General features: G+C 39.7%; 2 long non-coding RNA genes across 2 annotated transcripts in view; one reads left to right on the top strand and one right to left on the bottom strand.

Moving 5' to 3' along the window:
• Positions 1-3124, top strand: part of LOC128315688 (uncharacterized) — a 32370-nt gene extending 29246 nt beyond the window's left edge. Inside the window, exons 2-3 of the long non-coding RNA XR_008298731.1 lie at positions 2093-2320; positions 2836-3124. This is a non-coding gene — a long non-coding RNA (uncharacterized LOC128315688). The remainder of the gene's footprint in view (positions 1-2092; positions 2321-2835) is intronic.
• Positions 979-20596, bottom strand: LOC128315687 (uncharacterized). The gene is made up of 3 exons (XR_008298730.1): positions 20522-20596; positions 2534-2671; positions 979-2213 (listed from the first exon to the last, which is right to left on the bottom strand). It is a non-coding gene; the product is annotated as an uncharacterized LOC128315687 (long non-coding RNA).
• Positions 20597-23204: the final 2608 nt, after the last annotated feature.

Below are 23204 nucleotides of genomic sequence, written 5' to 3'. Positions count from 1 at the left end.
CTGAGTGATATCAAAGTTCAACAACAAAAATAAACAAATTACAATAACCATGAACATTTTGGAAATTAAGCATAAGAAGAAATTTTTCTTTCATGGTTTTCAAAACATATTATCAAAATATAATAAATTAAAAGTGGAACTGAAATAGAACAATAAAACAGGATAAAAATCCTAGGATTCCAAGCATACTGAAACATTTAATATATGCGGAAGTAATCTTTATTAACAATAGGAACACAATACGTATTTTTTTCAAAATTGGTGTTAAAGCAATTGGCTAACCATTTTGGGGCAGGGGAGGCAAATTTCTCACCTCATCCCATAATCTAAAATAAGTTTCAGATAGATTAAAGGTTTTGAATATAAAAGATAAATTGTTTCTAGTCAAAAAGAATTCTCTAAACATGGATCCAGGAATTGGACCTAGGTTTTGTGGGATCCAATCAATTTTAGAGTTTTCATTAAACTAAATAATATAAAAATGTGAATGCAAAATTAGAAATAATGGATTAAAATTATTTATAATTATTGATTAAAAAAATACATGTTAACGTTTGGTTGCTCTTAAAATTTTAAATTATTTTGCTAATTTGCGTTAGTTTTTCCCAGCTCTACTGAGGTATAATTGACAAATAAAAGTGTAAGATGCTTAAAGTGTATACATGATAATTTGATATACATATACATTACGAAAGGATGCCCCCTAATCGAGATAATTAACATATCATAACCTCACATGTTTACTGTTTTCTTTACACAGTGCATTTTTTTTTCTTTTCTTCTAATTTGTTTTAAAAAATTTACATCCAAATTAGTTAGCATACAGTGCAACAATGATTTCAAGAGTAGATTCCTTGGTGCCCCTGACCCATTTAGCCCACCCCCCCCCACAACCCCTCCAACAACCCTCTGTTTGTTCTCTGTTTTTAAGAGTCTCTTGTGTTTTGTCCCCCTCCCTGTTTTTATATTATTTTTGCTTCCCTTCCCTTATGTTCATCTGCTTTGTCTCTTAAAGTCCTCCTATGAGTGAAGTCATAGGATATTTGTCTTTCTCGGACTAATTTCACTTAGCATAATAGCCTCCAGTTCCATCCACGTCGTCGCAAATGGCAAGATTTCATTCTTTTTGATCGCCGAGTAATACTCCGTTGTATATAACAAGTGCATTATTTCTCAAGGAGCATGCATAAAGTATTAAACTCTGCCAAAATGATGTTTGAACTCATTATTCAAAAACGATGTATAGTTAATATGGAGTTTCCCAATTACTCAATTTGAAATAAAGAAAGCCAATTAGCATAGGCAATAACACTTCCAAAGAGAAGAGGAAATTGACAAAGTCACAGAGAGTGGATGAGGGAAAATGCAATTCAGGGGACATGCAGAAAAAGACCATTGGAGACTAGGAAATTGGAGGAAGAGGAACATGTGTGCAGCAACCAACCTGATTACTTGGCCAAGACAGGTGTGTCTGACAGTGGGGGTAGGGGGGGTGGGGGAGACAAGCCTAACCAGAGTTGTCCTATGATATGTATAAGAAAGAACTTCATACAAAAAAAAAAAAAAGGAGAGGGGGCAATTTTGGAAAAAGTAGGACCAGCTAGAGTAAATGGTTGCATAAAGATAATTCTATTTTTCCCCCCATCGATACTTAAGTTATTTCTTTTCTTGAAATTTGCTTTGTGTAAATCCCTGATACATTAAAACCTTGGATTGCGAGGAACGTGTTCTGTGAGCGCTCCACAAGACGAGCAAACATTTCTAAGGAATTTGAATTTGATAAACGAGCGACGTCTTGCAATGCGAGTAGTGCATGATGCCGAACATCCCATAATCACCCTGAGCCAATGGTTCTTGAAATTCGCTTAGATATACAGGTGCTTTGGATTGCAAGCATGTTTCTGGGATGAATTATGGTCGCAAACCAAGGTTTTACTGTACTTCCTCAGGGTTTCTCTTTTTCCTACACGTCATTTGATGTTGCATGCAGTACAAATGCTGGAATTTAGGGAGCTGAAGTAGGACTTCTTTGATAGTTCATTGTCCACCATGTCTGGTCTGATGATGTTGATAATATTGCTTCACCCCACAGGGGCTGAAATGCTTGAAGAAAGAAAAACATCAGGCAACACATCCTTCTTTGATCCAATTAGTTCCATCCCATTCCACAGACGCTTCCTGTATATAAGACGTGTCAGGTCCTTTGAGAGTTTCTGGGGATAAATAAGAGCCAGTCCATGTGGTGACCACAGACGATGACCACAATGCTGTATGCTAGGAACGATAATGGAGGTATCTGACCACTGATACGACAACTGAGGTGAGGGAACTGAAAATACTTTCCAAAGGGCCAAAATGACAAAGGGATAAGATATCACGCATCCACTGAGGAGGGAGAGAGGCATACGGGAAGCAGAAAAGTGGGGAGAACACCGAGAAATGGATGGTCATGCTACACTCAGGGCATGATCTGGTGTGGATGAAACAAAAAAACAACAGCGACAACAACAAAACAACATGGGGCTAGTCTTACTGTCATCTGGAGCGGTCGTCCTCTGGACTCCTGCAGAAACCGTGGGCTCAGTGAAGCTCCCTCCAAGAAACATTGAGGCCAGCTAGAGCACAGTGTTTTGATCTCGGGGTAAAATCTCTTAAGTTAGATTCTTCTATCCTGGGGCAGAGGAGCAAGAGAGAGAAGGAGACTGTCATTTCCTATCCCCAACCTTCTAGGGGTTTTCTTTGCCTTCAGAACACAGCCTTCTGAACACATCATCCAAATCCTTTCATAATAGGAAGCAAGTGCAAGGTTTATTTGCTATTTTTTTTTTTTTTCAGATTTGTTATGGCAGGAACACCATCATTTCCAGAACCACTTGGCGGGAACTGAGGTAAAAACAAACAAACAAAAACGTTTTCCATTTGAACAGGCTTATCTTTAGCCTGTTTTTCAGAAGTCAAGACACTTGGCAACTTCAGACTTCTGAAGTGACTGAAGTTGGAAATGGTCAGGACAAAACTGCCCAGCCTGCTCTCAGAGGGGGGCAAGCAGGCAGCCGCTGGGCACTCTCGACTCCAGATACGAGAGCGCTGTGGCTGCAACAGGTCCCACGGAGCGCTGTGGTTGATGGTGGTTGATGGTGGTTGACGCAACTAGTATCTGTTGCGTGTGTGTGTGTGTGTGTGTGTGTGTGGTATACGAAAGATTTCATTTTCATTTCATAACAACAAGCCAAATGCCAAAAATGCACGCTACCATCAATGACTTTTTTTAATATGTCAGTTTTAGGGACATTTTAAGGCGATATATTCCACTCCATCTTCATAACCATTGATATCAACTCATAAATGAACTCATCACCATTTGCTTAATCTTTGCTTCTGGTGGGATATTCCTATTGCCATCTCTCAAATGGCTACATGGTAACTTGGGCCAGAAATCCAGGAGTCATTCTAGATCCTTCTCTCAAGCGGACTTTGACTCTGACCTCCAGAATATTTAACTTCCTTTCCCTCTCTCTCTCTCTCTTTATTTATATACCACTTCCTGTAAAAAAAATTGATAGTATGTCTCCCCATTGGAGTATAAGCTCACTGAGGAAAAGCCTAATTCCCATTTTTGTTCTTCCAATGCTTAATGCATTGCCTTCAACACAAAGCAATAGATGCCATAAACACTCAAACAGTTTCACATTATGTTTTTTATGAAGGTCAAGGATTTAAAATGTCAATACTCAGGGGTGCCTGGGTGGCTCAGCTGGTTGAGTGTCTGACTTTTGATGTGGGCTTAGGTTATGATCCCAGGGTTGTGGGATCAAGACCCATGTTGGATTCTGCTTGAGATTCTCTCTTTCCCTCTGCCCCTCTCCCACTTACGCGCTGTCTCTCTAAAACAAAACAAAACAAAAAACTAAAATTTCATAAAATGTCAATACTCAAAAGTTGACAAAACTGGCCTTCTATATATGAAGGTTTGTTCCCTAGTGGCTGTCCAGAGTCAAGTTCTACAGGACTCCTTCTCTGCTATCCCAGCAGGCTTCGTTCACTGGCCGGTGATCCCTCACAATGTTGTCCCAACCCACGGAAGGTGCCCTCCCAAACTGGGATGTGTTCAGAGTATCCACATTCTCATGTACATTCAGTCCAATAATTACTCAGCACTGCACATTAGAGGGTCAAATTAATCAATAACTCTTGAAATTAGTGCAAAGAAAATCATTCCCAGATTTATACACCAAATTTCACTGTGTTTCATGTAAGTAAACCACAATCCTTCTGCTCAATAATCTTCTATCTTAAATATAGATAAGGCTGACACACCTAGAGATAGATAAAACTGTGGATAAACAAAACGAGTTCTTCTGACTTCATTCCAAAGGAAACATCTCAAACTAAATTAAGAAACGCCTAACTTTCCTCCTCAGAGCTTTGTTTTTTTGTTTCGTTGTTGTTTATGTGATTATTACCATGGAAGGCAGAGAGTCATTCATTTTGACTTTGCCTTTTAATTAATCCTGTTCTTCTTTCACAGTTCTTTTTCTTCAATTATTGTCATGGTAGGAGGAGATTTGGGGAAATTTCTCAGTGCAAATGATGCTGTGGTAATTTTCCATCTAATTTTGACTTAAAAAAACACTTATGTTATCACTTGGAACCATCCCATATTTTAGTTGTCTTTGTTTCATTGTTCACATGTTCCCCTTGAAACCAACTTATTCTGAGAAAATGAAAGCACTAAATTTCATTCTGGAATCGCTTTGTTGTTATTTGGTTTGGGTAGTTGTTATTCATTTGTGAGTTTCTTGAGCCAAATTTCAGGTGTTTGGACTTCCTGAACCATGAAAGCGCCTTCTTTCTCATGCTATGTGAAGGTTTGGATGCCAGGTTTCTGTAGGGTGAATTGCATATAACGGCAGGGTATTTGCTTGATTGTTTAAGATTGATTAACTTCCGATTAGTCACTTAGACTAGAAGCAGCTTCTCAGGACTGTGACAAAATAATGTTTTCATCCTTTCCTAATGAGTTCAATGTGGTTATTTCCCTTTCTGATGGAGTGAAATGTTTCTTTAATAAAATCAATTTGTACCATGCATTTACTGTTTTATTTTCCCTTGAATGCTTGGTCTAGCTCACTAGTAGTGTTCATGGGAAATACACGGAGACCCATTGTATAACCATTTATGGTGCGCTTAGTACCAAAGAACACAGACCCACAGGTGGCTTACTCAGACAGAGAGGAAATGATTTGCCTTTTAGATTTGCTCAGCTTGCATTTCGTTTATTCTGCAAAGAGCCAACAATGACACATACACTTTAGTTCCAATTTACTTTGCGCTGTTTGTCGTTTAAAATGATACAGTGTCTGTGCTGTTTACCAGGGGCCGTTGTACAAGGCTGACCAGTTCCTTCTGAATTCCGCACTTCCACGCTCTGGTGAACTAGCCCAGTCGTATTTGCCCAACAGTCCCCTGGTCAATGCCGTGCATCCCTCGCTACTCCAGCGAACAACTGGTCTGAGGACGCAATTCTGTTGCAAAAGACAGCAAAAGCAACCAACTGGGCAGTACCCGGCATTGTAATTCCACTTTCATGTTTGCTAAATGTCTTCCTTTGGGTTCCCTAGCACACCCCAGAGAAGAACTTGGGAGTCATTTACTGAGTCATCCCAGGAGGTGCAAATGAGGGCACGGGGAGAAGCAGAAATGTAGCAGGAAGGAATGGGGGAGGAGTAACGCCTAGGGGAGCTAGGGCATTGCATCCCCTTACTGTCATCCCTGTTGGTCGGGCATTGCCCCAGGGGTGTTACATCCCCAGGGTTCCCAGCTGCCCTGCGCGCTGGTTGGACAAGCTCACAGGGTTTGGGCGACCAAAAACCAAAAACACTCAGAGCAACTAAGAGAAGCTGTCAGGAGCCTAGAAACTATCCGTTGCAGATAGGAACGAGGTCGGGTGCATGGAGGATATGGCGTGTACCTGCCGCACTAATTGCATCAAGCTTCCTTGAAAAATCTGGGGAAACCTTGTCTTAAGATGACTGCTTTAAAGATACTGCCAAATTGGATGTTGGCATAACAAGGGTACTGGAAAAACATCTATCTTGTCCCCAAGAGATGAAATGGAGATTTGGAAGAGAAGATCATTGCATCTCTGGCAAATTACAGACATTATTGAGGAGCAGTGTGGTCTAGTGGTTGAGTGCAGGTGGAAGGATCTGACCAGCTGGCTGTGGATGCCAATGATAACACCTGCTACCTGTGTGACGTTGGGTCAGTTACTCAGCCTTTCTGGTTTTACAGCCCTGTGTCCTCATCTGTAACATGGAGGCAGTCGTTGTATCTGTCTCTAAGGGCTGTTATCTCTAAGGACCAACCGAGATCCCGAATGTAAAACTCTTAGCACATTGAACAGCCCTGAAGTATATGTTCACTATTGCCATAACGACAAAATAGCGTCCTCTGTTGCTTCTTAACGGAAGGAACTGGTGTTATTATCAAAAGCATATTGTTAGCCAGTCACGAAAAGACAGAGGCTTTATGATTCCACTTATACAAAGTATTGAAAGTAGCCAAACTCATTGAAGTATGAATGTAGGATGGAGGTTGCCAGAGGGTGGGGGGAGGGGAAAAATGGAGGGGGGTTGTTCAATGGATAGCGAGTTTCAGATTTACAAGCTAAACAAAGCTCTAGAGATCCCTTGTGCACAAATGTGAATACATTTAACACCCCTGAACCGTATAATTACCGTTTTTTTTTACCACAATTAAAAATAAGATATTTTTAAAAAGCATGGTGTTGACAAGCTCCGTCACTTATCTCTATGAAATAGAATCCATAGCCTGTCCTCAGCCTTCCTCTTCTGTTGTAGTCATCGACATCAACATTGAAATCTGGAAGACATTTCGGATCACTCGTCTGTTTAGAATGCATGTCCCCCAAAATGCCGCTTAAATTATTCATCATGGGCACCCCAGGGGAAGACCGTAGCCAGTAAGAGAGCTTCGTTCCCCTCCAGAGATATCAAAGCAGTTGTTTCTAATAGAAACACTGCCTCTAAACAGCAGGCTTCCAATAAGTTCAGGAGGATACAAGAAAAACATAATTCAAAGGTTTTGCCGAGCGACACAGATCACTCTGCCTTCAGCTCCATGGGGATAGATTCAATTTTCTGATTGCACATTCCAGGATGTGGAAAGCGAATTCGTTAAGAAGAAAGACCATTGTGCAAAAGAAGACTTTGTATGAATCACCTGGCGTAACGTCCAAAAGTTGCATTATACCTGCAGGTACCAGAGTGAGAAGTCTCAAGGTATTCCAGAACACCACAGTGGCCAAGAAGGAAGTAAATTTCAGTCACGGCCCACGATTATTTTTTTTATAAAATTTTTTAATGTTTCTTTATTTTTGAGAGAGAGACAGACTATCTGTTTTTACTGGCAGTAGTAGATGAACACCAACAAATTCTTGATCTCTATTAGAATACCCTGTTGTTAAGCTCCGGTCAGATTATCTTCTCTCTTAACACCTTTGTCTAGATGAGGTTTATTGATGAGGCTCCAAAGTTCACAGTTACAATCATATTCTTTCCCTGCTTTCTTCAGATGACTCTGACAGAGGCTTTTTGAGCTTGGAACTTACCCAGATTCTCCAGCCACGTATTTACTGGAAATCTCTTGGCTTATTTCTGCTGATCCCCTCCAGGCCAATCGGTCTACTTTCACTTTTAAAGGGGAACAAGTCCTTAGGATACCTCGCTTAAGATTTTGAGACTACTTACACAATGGAGTACTATGTGGCAATGAGAAAGAATGAAATATGGCTCTTTGTAGCAACGTGGATGGAACTGGAGAGTGTGATGCTAAGTGAAATAAGCCATATAGAGAAAGACAGATGCCATATGTGTTCACTCTTATGTGGATCCTGAGAAACTTAACAGAAACCCATGGGGGAGGGGAAGGAAAAAAAAAAAGAGGTTAGAGGGGGAGAGAGCCAAAGCATAAGAGACTCTTATGAGAGTCTGAGAACAAACTGAGGGTTGATGGGGGGTTGGGAGGGAGGGGGGAGGGTGGGTGATGGGTATTGAGGAGGGCATCTTTCGGGATGAGCACTGGGTGTTGTATGGAAACCAATTTGACAATACATTTCATATATTAAAGAAAAAAAAGATTTTGAGACTATTTAGAGACCATTCTGAAGCTTGCAAAGGCTTTCCCCTAGAGCAAGAACCGCAAGGCGTAGTCGTGAAATAAGAGAACTGTTTTGCGGTCTATGGCATTTCTGGCATTGGCACAGTGTCTGAAGCACATTCAGTACGCCCGGGCATTCAGTACGGGCATTCAGTACGCCCGATATGTCTTTACTGCTGTTACCACATTCATACAGCTCACAAAAATCCCCATTCCCCATGCGTGCAACTCTATGATGAGCTCGCACTAGACCATGGATGACAGAGCCAAGAGAAGAAGAAGAGCTCAATAGCACTGTATAGAGTCCCTGGTCTGTAATAGGTGGTCCAGAAATCGTCATCGAAGAATGGAGTATAATCATCATGGACTCCGTGGTGCCTCTGTGAAGGGAGGAGCCATCAGGCAGCAGCATGGCCGGGTGCAGCCAGTGGAGGTCACTTAGTCCGAATCCTAACTCTGTTGTTTTACTACGCGTAAGATCCGAGAGGAGTCATTTATCCAATCTGAGTGGTGTCCATTTCTGCATGTGTCAAATGGAGCTGGTAGTACCTGATCTCACAGGGCAGTTGAGAAGAAAACGCATGCGCAAAACCCACGCGATGATACTTGGTAGAACGGAAAAACTCCGTAGTCACAGGTTCCTCACGCTGACGGTCCCGTGGTGCCCGGTGTGTTCGCCTTTGCCATCCACTTGTTGTCAGACCCTGACATGCCAATTCAGTAGCTCTTAGCGTTGGATCCCAATTTGGCATGCCACCCCCCCACCCCCACCCCATTCTCATTCTTCCTGCTTGGCCTAATCCAGCCCTGGCTTCTCTTAGCCACTCATAGAGATTTTGAAGTCCTATAGCCAATCTTCTCATGGTGTTTCCTGCTTAAGTTCTACCTTCCCCTTCTGAGCATCTCACTGATGTTGACTGTAGCAACTTCCTTGCTATGTCATTGCCACAGCTCAGCACTAGTAACTGCTGAACCCGCAGTCTAGAGGCTTCTCCGCTGGGTCCTGTTGTAGGACAGCCCAGCAGGATCAGAAAAATCCTTAATTTTATAATTTTGGGATTACATAAAGCTATCATTTTAGGATTTTATGAATATCTAAAGATCTATTTCTAGATATAGAACCTGAAGAATTTCTAGGTCGTTTCAAAACATCAGATATTCAAGGTAAAGAACATAAATTGAATTTAGAACATCCAGTGTCACCATTTTGGGCTGTCACATCAATGCTGTTGGTGTTAATTCCTCTCCGAGCAAGGAAGAAATTAACCTACTTCAAATACCCAGGTTGGAGCTTCAAATACCTCACACGGCTAGTGCGTATTTGCCGCGCTTTCCTTCCGGGAAAGTAAGGCTTGACCAGTCCCAAAAACCTCCCCCACTCCCAAACCCATTGTGCTGTGTGCAGACTGGGATTCAGAGTTTAATGAACAATAGTCTGGCTCTGAGGTGGGGAAAGGAGAAGGAGGGTAGTTAGTGGTAAGGAGCTAGATTGGTCCTTGTGTGGAATCGAGGATAAGTCAAGGAGTAGCAGCATCGATGTGAGAAACCAAAGCCCACACATGTCAAATGTCCATCTCAGGTAACAGTCAGAGCAGCAACGTAGAAGGGGGAGGGTTGACTAAGGAAAGAAGACCACAGTGACTGAGGGCTTGGAGTGGAAGATAAAGGTGGAATCTGCCTTTCTCAGAGGCTACAGGAACATTCTGTAGCTCCTCTCCATAGGCTACCTGTCTTGTCTGGATGGGCATTCTTTTTTTTTTTTTTAAGTTTATTTACCTATTTTGAGAGAGAGAGAGAGAGAGAGAGAGAGAGAGAGAGAAGCAGAGAGAGAAAGGGAGAGAGAGAATACCAAGCAGGCTCTATACTCTCAGCACAGAGCCTGATGTGGGGCTCGAACTCACGAACCAAGAGATCGTGACCTGAGCCAAAATCAAGAGTTGGTCGCTCAACCAACTGAGCCACCCAGGCGCCCCTGGATGGATATTCTAAAACCCATTTGCCAAGGACCTGCCGCTACTGGCCCATGACATTTCCACTTGTCTGCTGTTAACATGTAACAGATTATCACAAATTTAGGGTTTTAAAACAATACCCATTTATTAGCTCACTAATCTGTAGGTCAAAAGTATGGCACGACACAGCTGGGTTCTCTGCTCAGAGACTCATGAAGCTAAAATCAATCAGCCAGACTGAGCTCCCGTCTGGAGGCCCTGGGTAAACATCTGCTTCCAAGTTCATACTTGTTGTTGGCAGAATTCGTTTCTTATGGTTGTAGGACTGAGGTCCCCAATTCCTTCCTGGCTGTCAGCTGGGGCTCACACGTAGGTTCTAGGAGCTGCCTGCTGTTCTGAGACGTGGCTCCCTCCATCTTCAAGCCAGCAACAGCCTGTCCATGGAGTCTTTCTTGTGTTTTAAACCTCTGAATTATTTCAATACCAACTGGAGAAATCCATTTTCATAGCTCCAGAGATTATGCGGGGTGCAAACATTTAGGAAGGAGTGGGAAATGTGAGGGGCCATCTTAGAATTCTACCTACCACAGCATCCTATAGATTTGTTTCATCAATAGGGTCCTTTCAGCTGTTATTGATTTATGAGCCTGGGCTACAGTATACTAAACAATTATATATATGTTATCAGTGGTAATTCACTTTGCTGTTTTGAATTTGTTTTCATGGCAAAATCCCAGTTGTCACTGAATGTATCTACTCCCTTCTTGATGGGTGATAAAGAATATCCAGGCTAGTGCATTAGCCAAGTGAGCCAAATCAGGGACTCGGTTTCAAAGAGCTGGAAATAGGTTATGCAGCTCAAGCCAGCCAGGAGCTAAGAGGGGGCGGGGGGTGAGTCCTAGCCAAAGTTAGTAGGAAGTATTAGAATCCTACCAGGAACCAGAATGCAATGCCAATTCCCAAGGCCCAGAAAAAGAGCCAAAGTCTGAGATAAAGACAAAGCAGGAGCTTGGTGGTATGGAATGGGTAGAAGTAGGTTAGAAGCCAAACACAGACAGGGTCCCAGATGATTGCTTCAAATACCACTGGGGCGTCTATCTGTCTTGGCGGGGGGGGGGGGGTTGACGTGGAAATATATATGCCCCTTGCCTTTTCATGAAGGAAATGGTCACCTACGGAACTGATGTCTCTCCACGTTAACAAAGGAACATTTGAAGTTACCAAGGGACAAGATTCACAACAACATTTTCTTCTGCCTGCTCTGGCCCTGTAGAGGCAGCCAGCCTTTCTTCAGTGTCACAGGGAGCACGTCAAGGGTTACAGATGGCACATTTCTGCATGTTGTTACTGCCTTTCTCCGTAGCTGAACTAGCCAAGCTCCTATGTGAAGACAACCCTTCCTCTCCACTAAATCCCACTTGCTGTGACCTGCTCTAGCAATTTTCTCCTCTCTCTCTCTTTCATCAGCATTTCCCCTGCTACTGGGTTCTTCTGCTGGAATTCCTCCTAAGGAAAGACTTCTCTGGTCCCTATGTATGGTCCCATTTATTTGATCCCCTTGCAGCAAAAGTCTTTGAGTTATTGTTACTCACTGTTTCCCACTACTCTCCTCCGGTCCCCTCTCTAAACCATCCAACCAAGCTTTCATCCCGCACCCCTGCTGAAACTCCTCTTGTCGAGGTCACCAGGGGTGGCCACACTCCTGTCCAGGGCCCAGGTCTCGGCTCATCTGACTTGTTGTCCCAGCAGCATTGGACACTGTGGATCACTCCATCCTGATATAGTTTCCTCACTTGCTTTCCGGGATCCCACACTCACTTGTTTCTTCCTTCCACCTCCTGATTGTTCCTTCTTCATTTCCTTTGGTGGGTCCTACTCTTCTCCAGAGTGCTTCCTGCCAGGATGCTCCCAGGATCAGCCTTCGACTCTGTCCTCTATTCAACTCTCACTCCCTTACTGATTTCATCCCATCTCATAGCTTCACTCTCCACATGCTGATGGCTCCCACAAGCAGAGATTTATTATGACAAATGCCTACTTGACGTCATTACTTGGATGTCTAATAAAGACTTTTAGATCAACATGTCCAAAAATGAACTCCCAATCTGTACCACAAAACCAGCTCCCCCTTCAGCCTTCCCCATCTTAGTGGGTAGCAGATCCCTTTCTTTTTTTCACTCCTCACATCTGATTATTCAGAAAATATATTTGGTTTTATTTGTAGAAAGTATCCAAATTCTGACCGCTTTCCACCACCTTCATGGCCATCACCAAAGTCGTGCTATCACCCTTTCTTTCCTGAATTGCTCATTAGCTTCCAGACTGATCTCACTGCTTCTGCCTTTGCTCCCCTTATAGTTTTTCCCAACCTGGCAGCTGAAATGATCCTTTAAACAGGATCTAATAGTAGATTAACACGTATTTTACATGTTTGTATTATATACTGTTATATATTGTATCCTTACAACAAAGTAAGCTGGAGAAAAGCAAACATTCTTAAGAAAATCATAAGGAAGAGAAAACACACCTATAGGACTTACTATATTTATTGAAAAAAAATCTATGTCTAGCTAGACCCACGTAGTTCAAATCCGTGTTGTTCATTGGTCAACTGTACATCTATATATCTCTCCATCTCTCTCTCTGACTCCCTCTTTATCTTGTTGGTTCTGTTTCTCTGATAAACTCTGACTGATAGGCTTGTGTATAATGAAGTTGTGGCCAATGGTTCAATTTGAAAGCACCTTCAAGGACAAGGCTTATGGTTTGTTCAGACACAAAATTCCACCTCTTTCTTGGAAACTTGAATGGAAGTAGCTGACATTGAGGGTTAGATTCTGAGGAGGCCTGGTTAACAATTGATGGCTCGAGGGATAATACGACTCAGATGTTTGAGGCTCATAGACTTTGTGAGAATGTTTTGGTCATTCATCCTTGGGCAATGCCTCTCCTTCATCCTCTGCTTTGAAGTGGATCAAGTTGGGTCTAAGGGAGGCCAGTAAAAGTGTAGCACCATAGACTCATCCAACATCTAGTTATTTCAATGGGTGGCTAAGCACAATTGTTTCTTACCTTGGGTCTACATTTCCTTTAGATATGCAATCATGTATTCACCCATTCGGTCATTCAACATATTTCTTCAGTCCCTGTTATTTTGGGGGTTTTATTCTAGGTCTACACCAGTCTAAGTGAATGAGAGAGAGATTCTCTATCCTCACAAAGCTTCATTCTAGTGATGATAGGTGGGGGTGATAGGTAAAATACAGGTAAATGGAAAAGATAAACAAAATGATTGTACGTTGTGGTAAGTGCTGTAATGACACCAAAACCAGGCTGGGACGGGAATATTTCAAAAGGAGGATTAGAGAAGTTGTCTTAAATATGCAAGCAAAAATCTAAAAAACAGGAAGGAGTTGTCCATGTGAAGGATTGAGGAACAATTTTAGGCAAATAAAACAGGAAAAGCAAGTTTTCAGGAAAGAAAACAACTTATTACAGTGCAGAGTCTTGTGGAAATAAATGAAGACCAACCAAAAGAGAATAAGCAAAGGTCATTTATTCCAAGCTTGCCATAGCAAGGGAGTTAGCCATTGCCACTTATGTTCTGGCAGGGACTCAAAGGCTATCAGTTATTAATAAGTCCTGGCCATTTTGGTCCAATTGTTGAGGGGTTATTGTTTGGTTTCTTGGATCAGTTGTTAGAGATAGTGGCCTGACTTCCTACAAGTCTGACTCATAAGAAGCAGGCTGGTTTCCTTGGCTGGTTACTGTAGATAATGGGTTTGTTTCCTGGGCTGGTTGTTGCAGGCTGTGGGTCAGAGTTCTATTTTTACAGTGGTCTGGCCATTGTCCATTTGTGTACTCAGCCTGTCAATCTGAAAGCACACCAGTGTATTGGGACACCTAGAGGGTTGGGGAGAGGGGCATCTGATGAGATTGGAAACGTGGCAAGGCACAGAACACACGGAGCCAACATGAATAGGGAGCTGGATTTCCTTCTAAAGTAAAAAGAACAATGGAAGGGTTTTAAATAGAGAGAGGTGATTGGATGGATGTTTATAAAGAAGCACTTTGCTGCTATCTGCTTAATAGATAAGTGTAGAGAACAGTTGGGAGGCTGCTGTAAGGATCCAGGAGTAAGATAAGGGCGACTTAGTCTAAAATGATAGTACTTCAGCTGCATAAGTAATTGGTGCCCAGGAATCTTTTCTGAGCGGTAGTTATCGTTTGCATATAATTTAGCTATCTATCTCTCTCCTATAGGGAGTTATTTAGCTAAACAAAGATTGAGGATCAGGTTGACTTGACACTTGTATTTTTTATTATAGATTAATGGGTCGGCATTGTAATGTACACATAGAACTGTCATAGGTTTATTCAGTATGAGTCAGTCATAAATCACCATGGGTTCACTGACAAAATTATTCTAGATCCAATAAGTGAAGGGCACACATGATGGCCATGTTGACTTCCCAACACACTGTGTGTCTGGGAAGCCATTTGACATCCCTAGAGGGCCCTTTATCTATCCTTATATTATCATTTCTATCTTTAAATCACATGACTACTAGCTATTCCTATTAATCTTTACCTTGTTAGGCACTTCTGTCCTATTAAAGTATTTCTGGACATGATGATGCTGGGTTTACCTATTCATTTACTGAACACTTACCGCATACCAAGTACTGAGAATATAGAGGAGAACAAGATAGACATAGTCCTTTCCCTCTTTGAATCTATACAGTAGGGGAGAGGATGTACATTAAACAGGCATACACTAAAATTAATATGTAATAACACATTTCTGTACATACTATGGAAGAAAAGGTCTGAGACCAAAATGGTTGATGTGAGGGCTGCTTTAGATCTTGTAGTCAGGGAAGCATCTCTTGGTAAATATCATTTCAGTTGAGACTTGAATGATGAGAATGACTCCATCAAGCAAGAACTTGGGGGAAAAGAGTATGATGGACCTGAGAAGGAACACAGGGAGAGAAAGGAAGCAAGACTGGCTTAGTGAACAAGGAGAGTGAAGATAGAGAGAGAGGTGGAGTAGGGAAGGCATAGCAAGTATCATGTCTTGAAGGTCACCACAGGGCAGGCCTGGAAAGTAGGGACTCATTAAACAGAATAGGACAGGACTATTTAAGTTTTTAAGAGATCACCCTGGTTGTTATATGAATGAGTTGGAAGGACAAGAGGGCGGACTGAAAGAAGGGTTAGGAGTTCACTGTGGTTGTTCTGGGAAGATGAGACAGTGGTGACACCAGAGTGGAGGCATGGGAGGTAGAATGCAGTGGCAAGGTTTGAAAGATACTTTGGCAGTTGGATGGATGGAGCCATTTTTCTTGTGATGATGGAGTGGATGTAGAGGTGAGGGAAGGGAAATATAAACAATGACCTCCAGTTCCTGGTTTGAACAATGGGTGGATAGCTGGGAAATTATGCATTTCAATATTTCCTCCATCAGTTGACTCACATTATCAGAACTCAAATACGTGTTTTCAAATGGTGTGACTCATAGTTTTAGCTTTCGTTCACTGCTTCTCGAATATCCCCTCTAGCTTTACCTTGGCTCTGTACTCTTGCTCTCTAGTTTCCATGTTACCTAGCGGTTTCTCTACACCTGGCTTTGTAGACCTTACATCTGCTTTTCTTCTTTAGCTCAACATTTATTTCCATTAAGCACAGGAAATGTATTCAAATTCGTTTGAACAAATTCATTTGGACAAATTCATTTTTCTGTTTCTTTTCTAATTGAATGGACTCTAGGAGTCAGGCTATACTGTTCCCCAACACACACTATAAAAATAACTAGGCTATTAGCCATAGCTGGGTAAACTCTAAGCCCTCTCTCCATGTTGTACCCTTCAAAATAAAGATGCAATTTACTTGATCTATGTTCCATGAGTTGTGTTTAGAATGAAATCATTCACATTTTCAAGCTTTACCAAGAAAATCTATTGCCTGGTTTAATCTATGGAATACATATTTTTGGTTCCACATTCTACTTTTAGCCCATTTTTTCCTTGTAAGTGTGACCTTAAAAGTTGGACAAAATAACTATATTTACATAGAGTTGCTCTAAATCATAAGGAATCTTATTTTTTCACTTTACATTTTTAGCTACATGTGTCATGAATGAATCGATTCTCAATGTAAAAATTCAAACCAAGAATTAGATGAAACAAATACAGAGTAAAATATGTAAGTTCTCTACCATCTACTTACATGTCTGCATATATATTATATATAAATAAAAGCATATTGCCTCAATTGATTATGCAACTTGCTTGCCGTCAAATTTCTTGAAGATCTTTCCATATTTATATGTAAACACTGCTTCATTCTTTTTTAATAATTGGAAAGTATTTTGATGTCTGCATATTTTATACATTTTTTTGCCCATTCCCCTTTTAAGGAATATGGAGGTTTTCCTAATATTTTGTTGTTGCAAACAATTCAAATGGTCTTTCCCATACATGCCTCCTATGTACACATTTGAGTATTTTTGATGGATTCATAGTAATTAAATTACCAAATCAAAAGATATGTGTGTTTCATTACATGGACGGCTTACTTCACATCTATCTAACCATCAACATTGGACATTAATAATCTTCAAAAATTTTCATCAGTTTGGCAAAAGTATGAAATTATTATTCCATTTTGTACTTATTTTTTATTATGGAATTGACCATATAATATTTGCCATTATCCTTTTTTTGCATGTACAAATTGCCAGTTCATATTCTTTTCCTGTTTTTCTGTTGTCTCTGTATTTATAGGATCTCTTTCTATATATGTAAATCATCTTTATATACATTTAAATGTTTTTCAGCCTGTCCCATGTCTTTTAGCTTGTTCATGGTACCTTTGATCATGCAAAAAATTTAAATTTTATGAAATTAAAAATTTCCATTTTTCCCTTATAGCATATAGATTTTCTATCCTGTGTAGAAAGGCCTTCCCCAACCCAAGATTATAAAAACTATTTTTCTGTATTTTATCTTACCATTTTTACAGATTAAAGCTTACAGGATGCATGGGTGGCTCAGTCAATTAAGCATTTGACTCTTGATTTCAATTCAGGTCATGATCTCATGGCTCATGAGTTTGAGCCCTGCATCAGGCTCTGTACTGACATTGAGGTGCCTGCTTGGGATTCTCTCTTTCTCCCTCTCTCTGTGTTCCTCCCCTGCTTGTGCTCATGCTCTCTCTCTCTCTCTCTCTCAAAAATAAACAAATAAACTTAAAAAAAGACCTACTTAGCTTATTACATTGGAAATCTGCTTTTTGTATATAGAGTTGGTTGGACATAATTCCTATTTCTAAAACATGCAGGCATTTAGAAAACAATAAGGAAACACAGCCTTAGGTGACACATTAAACCACAAGGACTTAATAGGTATACACAGAAAATTCGATCCAAAGCAGTAGAAGACATTTTTCTGAAGTTCATATGGAACAGTCTCCAGGATAGAACACATGTTAGATCACAAAATAAATCTCAATAATTTAAAAAGATTGAAATCATAAGGATCTTTTCCAACCACAATGAAACTAGAAATCAATTACAAGAAGAATACTGGAAAAACCACAAAAATGTGGAGATTAAGCAAGATGCTACTGAACAACAGGTGGATCATTAAAGAAATCAAGGAAAAATAAAAAAAATTCATAGAGACAAATGAAAACAGAAATATGGCAAAATCTATCAGATACAGCAAAAGTGGTTCTAAGATGAAAGTAAATAACAATAAAGGCCTCCTTCATGAAACAACAAAAATATCAAATAAACAGTCTAATTTTACATCTAAAGAAACTAGAAAAAAAGGATAAATGAAACCCAAAGTTAGTAGAAGGAAGGGAATAATAAAGATCAGAGAAGAAGTAAATGAAATAGAGACTAAAAGACATAGAAAGATCAATGAGACTAAGAGCTGTTTTTTGTTTTGTTTTGTTTTGTTTTTTTTTACTGTTTATTTATTTATTTTGAGTGGGGTCAGGGGCAGAGAGAGTGGGAGAGAGAGAATCCCAAGCAGGCTCCACATGGAGCCTGAAGTGGGGCTTGATCTTACCACCATGAAAACACAACCTGAGCTGATATCAAGAGTTGGATGCTTAACCTACTGAGATACCCAGGTGCCCCAAGAGTTGGCTTGTTGAAAAGATAAACAAAATTAACAAACCATTAACTAGACTCACCAAAAAAAAGGGGGGGGCAGGAATAGGGCTCAAATAAATAAAATCAGAAATAAAAGAGAATTTATAACATACCACCAGAAATAAAATGGATCATAAAAGACTAATATGAACAATTAGACACCAACAAATTGGACAACCTAGAAAAATCGGTTAATTCCTGGAAACATGAAGAAATCAAGGAGAAATAAAAAATTCCTAGAGACAAATGAAAAAAGAAATATGACATACCCAAATCTTTGGTTCTTCCAAGATTGAATCATGAAGAAATAGATAATCTAAACAGACCAATTAGTAGTAAAGAGATTGAATAAATAGTCAAAAACCTTTTAACAAGCACAAGTCCAGGACCAGGCAGCTACTAGTGAATCCTATCAAACACTCAAATAAAAATTAATACCTATCTTTCTCAAACATTTCCAAAGATATTGAAGAGTAAGAAAGACTTTCAAACTCATTTTACAAGGCCATCATTACCTTGATACCAAAACCAGACAAGGATACCACAAAAAAAGAGAAAATTACAGACCAATATCCCTGATAAACATATATGCAAAAATTCTTAACAAAACATCAACAAACCAAATTGAACAATACATGAAAAGGATCATATGCCCTAATCAAGTGGGATTTATTCCAGGGAAGCAAGGATGGTTCAACATCTGCTAACCAATCAACATAAATACCTCACACTAACAAAACAAAAGATAAAAATTGTAATATTATCTCCACAGATGCAGAGATAGTATTTGACAAAATTCAACATCCATGATGTTTTTATGATAAAAACTCTCAATGAAATAGGTATAGAGGAACATATGTAACCATAATAAAGGCCATATATGACAAAACCAAACCTAATATCATACTAAATGGTGAAAAGCTGAAAGCTTTTCCTCCAAGGTCAGGAACAAAGACAAGGATGCTCACTTTCCCATTTTTATTAAACCTAGTATTGGAAGTCCTAGTTGTAGCAATTAGGGAAAATAAAGGAAATAGAAACCATACAAACTGGTAAGGAAAAGGTAAAACTCACGATTTGCAGATGACATAATATTATGTATAGAAAACCCTAAAGACCCCACCAAAAATTGTTAGAACTAATAAATAACTTCAGTAAAGTTGCAGGACATAAAGTAAGTCTACCAAAATCTGTTGCATTTCTGTGCACTAATAACAAGATACCAGAAAGAGAAACCAAGAAACCAATCCCATTTACAATTGCATCGAAAACAATGAAATACCTAGGAATACCTAGGAATCAATTTAACCAAGGAGGCGAAGACTCATACACTGAAAACTATAAGACATTGATGAAAGAGTTTGAGAAGACACAAATAAATGGCAAGATACTTCATGCTCATGGATTGGAAAAATTAATATTGCTAAAATATCCATACTACCCAAGCAATCTAGACATTGAATGCAATTCCTATCAAAATTCCAATGGCATTTTTCACAGAACAAATAGTTCTGAAATTTGCGTGGAATCACAAAGACCCCAAATAGCCAAAACAAATTTGAGAAAAAACAAAGCCAAAGGTATCACACTCCCTGATTTCAAACTATACTATAGTCAAAACACTATGGCACTGGCATAAAAAGAGACACATAGATCAGTGGAACAGAACAGAGAGCCCAGAAATAAACCCATGCTTCTATGGTCAATTAATTTATGACGAAGGAGGTAAGAATATACACTGGGGAATGTACAGTCTCTTCAATAAATGGTGTTGGGTAAACTGAACAGCTACATGCAAAAGAATGACACTGGACCACCATCTTACAAAAAAATGACTCAAATAGATTACAGAACCTAGGACTTGAAACCATGACACTCCTACAAGAAAGCCCCCTGACATTGGTCTTAGTGATGTTTTTTGGATCTGACTCTAAAGACAGGGGCAACGAAAGCAAAAAAGAAACAAACATGACCTCATCAAACTGAAAAGCTTCTGCCAGTGAAGGAGACCGTCCACACAATGAAAAGACAAACTATTGAATGGGAGGAGATATTTGCAAATCATACATCTGATGCTTAGGTGTCTGTTAGCCTGGTGCTTGGCACGGAAAAGTCATTCCATAAGTATTTGTTAAATGAATGTCAGTATATGTAAAATCTGTAAGTTGTTACAACCATATTATTTGCCTGGATTTAAGACTTGGAATGATTTCAGACTTACAGAAAAGTTGCAAAGAAGTCCTCTATACGTCCACCCAGCTTCTGGAAATAGCTTACCCAAGCAGAGCACAATCACCGAAAGGAGGAAAGCAACACAATGCAATACTGATGCAATACAATGAACTATGTCACCATCCTCGTTCAAATGTCATCAGTTTTTTTTTTTCACTTGGGTCTATTTTTGGTCCAGGATTCAATCTATAAACGCCTATGTTATTTAATTGTCGTGCCTCCTTAGTCTCCTTCACTCTGATAATTTCTCAACGTTTTTCTCTTTCTCACGACCTTGACACTTTTGGAGGGTACTGGCCAGTCATTATTTAGAAAACCCCTCGATTTACATTTACCTAGTATTTTCACTGGATTAGATTGACATTATGCATTTTTGGTGAGAAGGCGGAAGTGATGTTGTGCCCTTCCCAGGGCATCATATCAGGGGATACATCATGTCAGCATATCTTATGACCGATGATGTTGACTTTGACCAATTGGTTAAGGTGGAATCTGCTGATTTCTCCATTTAAAATTAGGATCTCTCCCATTTTAATTAGTATTTATCTTGTTAGGAGATGCTTTCAGGCTATGCAAATATTCATCTCAGTTTCTATCGTGACCGTGCCCACTGATTTTAGCATTTGTCCATGGTTCTTATGTTTGCCTAAATGGTCATTTTTCTCTTTTCCTCACATCTTTCATATTTATTACTTGGAATTCTATTGTAAAGAAGCATAGTCTCTTCTCCTCTACTGATTGATTGATTGACTGATTGATTGATTGACTGATACGAATATGGACTAGTGGATATTTATTCTATTCTACAGGTTATAATCCAATACTAGAGTTTGTTTTTTCACTCAAATTATTCCAGGTTTGGCATTTTGGAAGCACTTCCAAATTGGTTCCTGTGTTCTTTTGACATAGCCCCATCATTTGCAAACAGGTCTTTACTTTCGGGCACCAAAAGATGTTCTGGGCTTATCTTGTATGTTCCCTCTCACAGTCCTGAAGTCAGAACTTTCTCCAAGGAGCCTTGGCTCCTTTTATTAGAGAACAGCATTTAGAACTGATATCTGGGCTCCGAGCGTGCTAATGGCTTCTAGGTCCTCTCAGTAGACAAAGCAGGAAATATATATCTCTATACGAACCCATGTAGATATCTGTATTTTGTGTCTATCAATCTGTATATGTATTAAAAACCATGAATTCATACTGACAACCTTTAGTTTTAATCCAATGCCAGAATTTATTCTATTGTCCCCCTTTCCTCATGTATAACTTTTTCCCCCCAGAAATGAGAACCCAGCTCTCAACACCCACAATATCTTTATGCATTTGTGCAATCCTAGTATAAATATAAGCAGTACTATGAACTTTCTCAGAAAACTTTTGGATATTACCTGGTATATAATTCCCTCGTTTCACAAGGGAGAAAATCCAGGCCCCTAGAGATTAACTTGCCAAAAGGAAGAAGCACATTAGTAGAAGAAAAAAATTATAAATGTCAGCAATTTAAAATTTTAACCTTGTGTTTATTTCACAGGAGGGTGTAGAAAGGACAGGAAATGTAATGTCAGGTAACTGCTAAGAAGCATGAATTCACTTTTGTTTCACCATTGCTGTATGAATGATTGCATTCTGGCTTAAAGAAATGGGACATTTGGTCAGCGTGGCTTCTGTATATAATATGGCCCAAAGCCAGAAAAATTAGGCACACTACTCATGTGGTGTTAAGAAGGCCTCCGGAAAATAGAAGAACCAAGTGTTCCGTTACTGTGTCTAATTTCTACAATTATGGACACAGTGAAATCCTCTGAGGTCATTAAAGTTTATAGGTCTTCTTATACGAAGTAGACATAAAGGATTTTATTCCTTCTTTCTCTCATAAATATATTCAACCTCTTGTCATTTTGTGACTGAATTTCAGTCACAGAGGCTGATATTTCCAAAGCTGAGATGAAGAGAATATTAAGTATCCTGGAAAATCACTTATTTTTTGAGCCTGAAAATTCACTGTTATATAATACCATATGTTTAGACCCGTATCATTACACCCCTTCTGTGTTTAGTCTGTCCTCTGTGATACAGAGATTTGGGAATCTCTGTTTTAATGATGTCTTGGGTTCTTCTCTCCTAGTGGCCCAGCGCTAGACTGAAAAAGCGGAGCATTTTGCTATTGTTGTCAAGATGGCAATGGGAAAGATATGCTCACAGCATCTGGGAACTGAAACTTCTTTTGGAGCTTCTTCCTCAGTGAACAATGTCATATGCTATGGTCAAGGTCTAAAGTTTGTTGGTGATACAATGTATGTATGTCTTGGGTTAAAGTCTAAATTCCACATACAGTAAAACCTTGGTTTGCGAGCATAATTCGTTCCAGAAGCATACTTATAACCCAAAGCACTTGTATATCAAAGTGAACTTCCCCATAAGAAATAATGGAAACTCAGGTGATCTGTTCCACAGCCCAAAAATATTCATATAAAAATGATAACAATACAGTGATAGGATATAAAATAATAAAGAAAATATAAAATATAAGGAAAAATAAAAAAAATTAACCTGCATTTACTTTGGAAAACCTTCGTGGCTGGTGTGAGGGAGACAATAGAGAAGAGGGCTATTGTATAGGACAACTTTCACTATCACTAGTGGAATCACTGCTATCTGTTGGCTGGAGGAATCTT

Source organism: Acinonyx jubatus, chromosome B2, assembly GCF_027475565.1.
Source record: "Acinonyx jubatus isolate Ajub_Pintada_27869175 chromosome B2, VMU_Ajub_asm_v1.0, whole genome shotgun sequence".
Classification (NCBI taxonomy): Eukaryota; Metazoa; Chordata; class Mammalia; order Carnivora; family Felidae; genus Acinonyx; species Acinonyx jubatus.
Note: the sequence above shows the minus strand (reverse complement) of the source record. Positions and strands in the feature narration are given on the sequence as shown.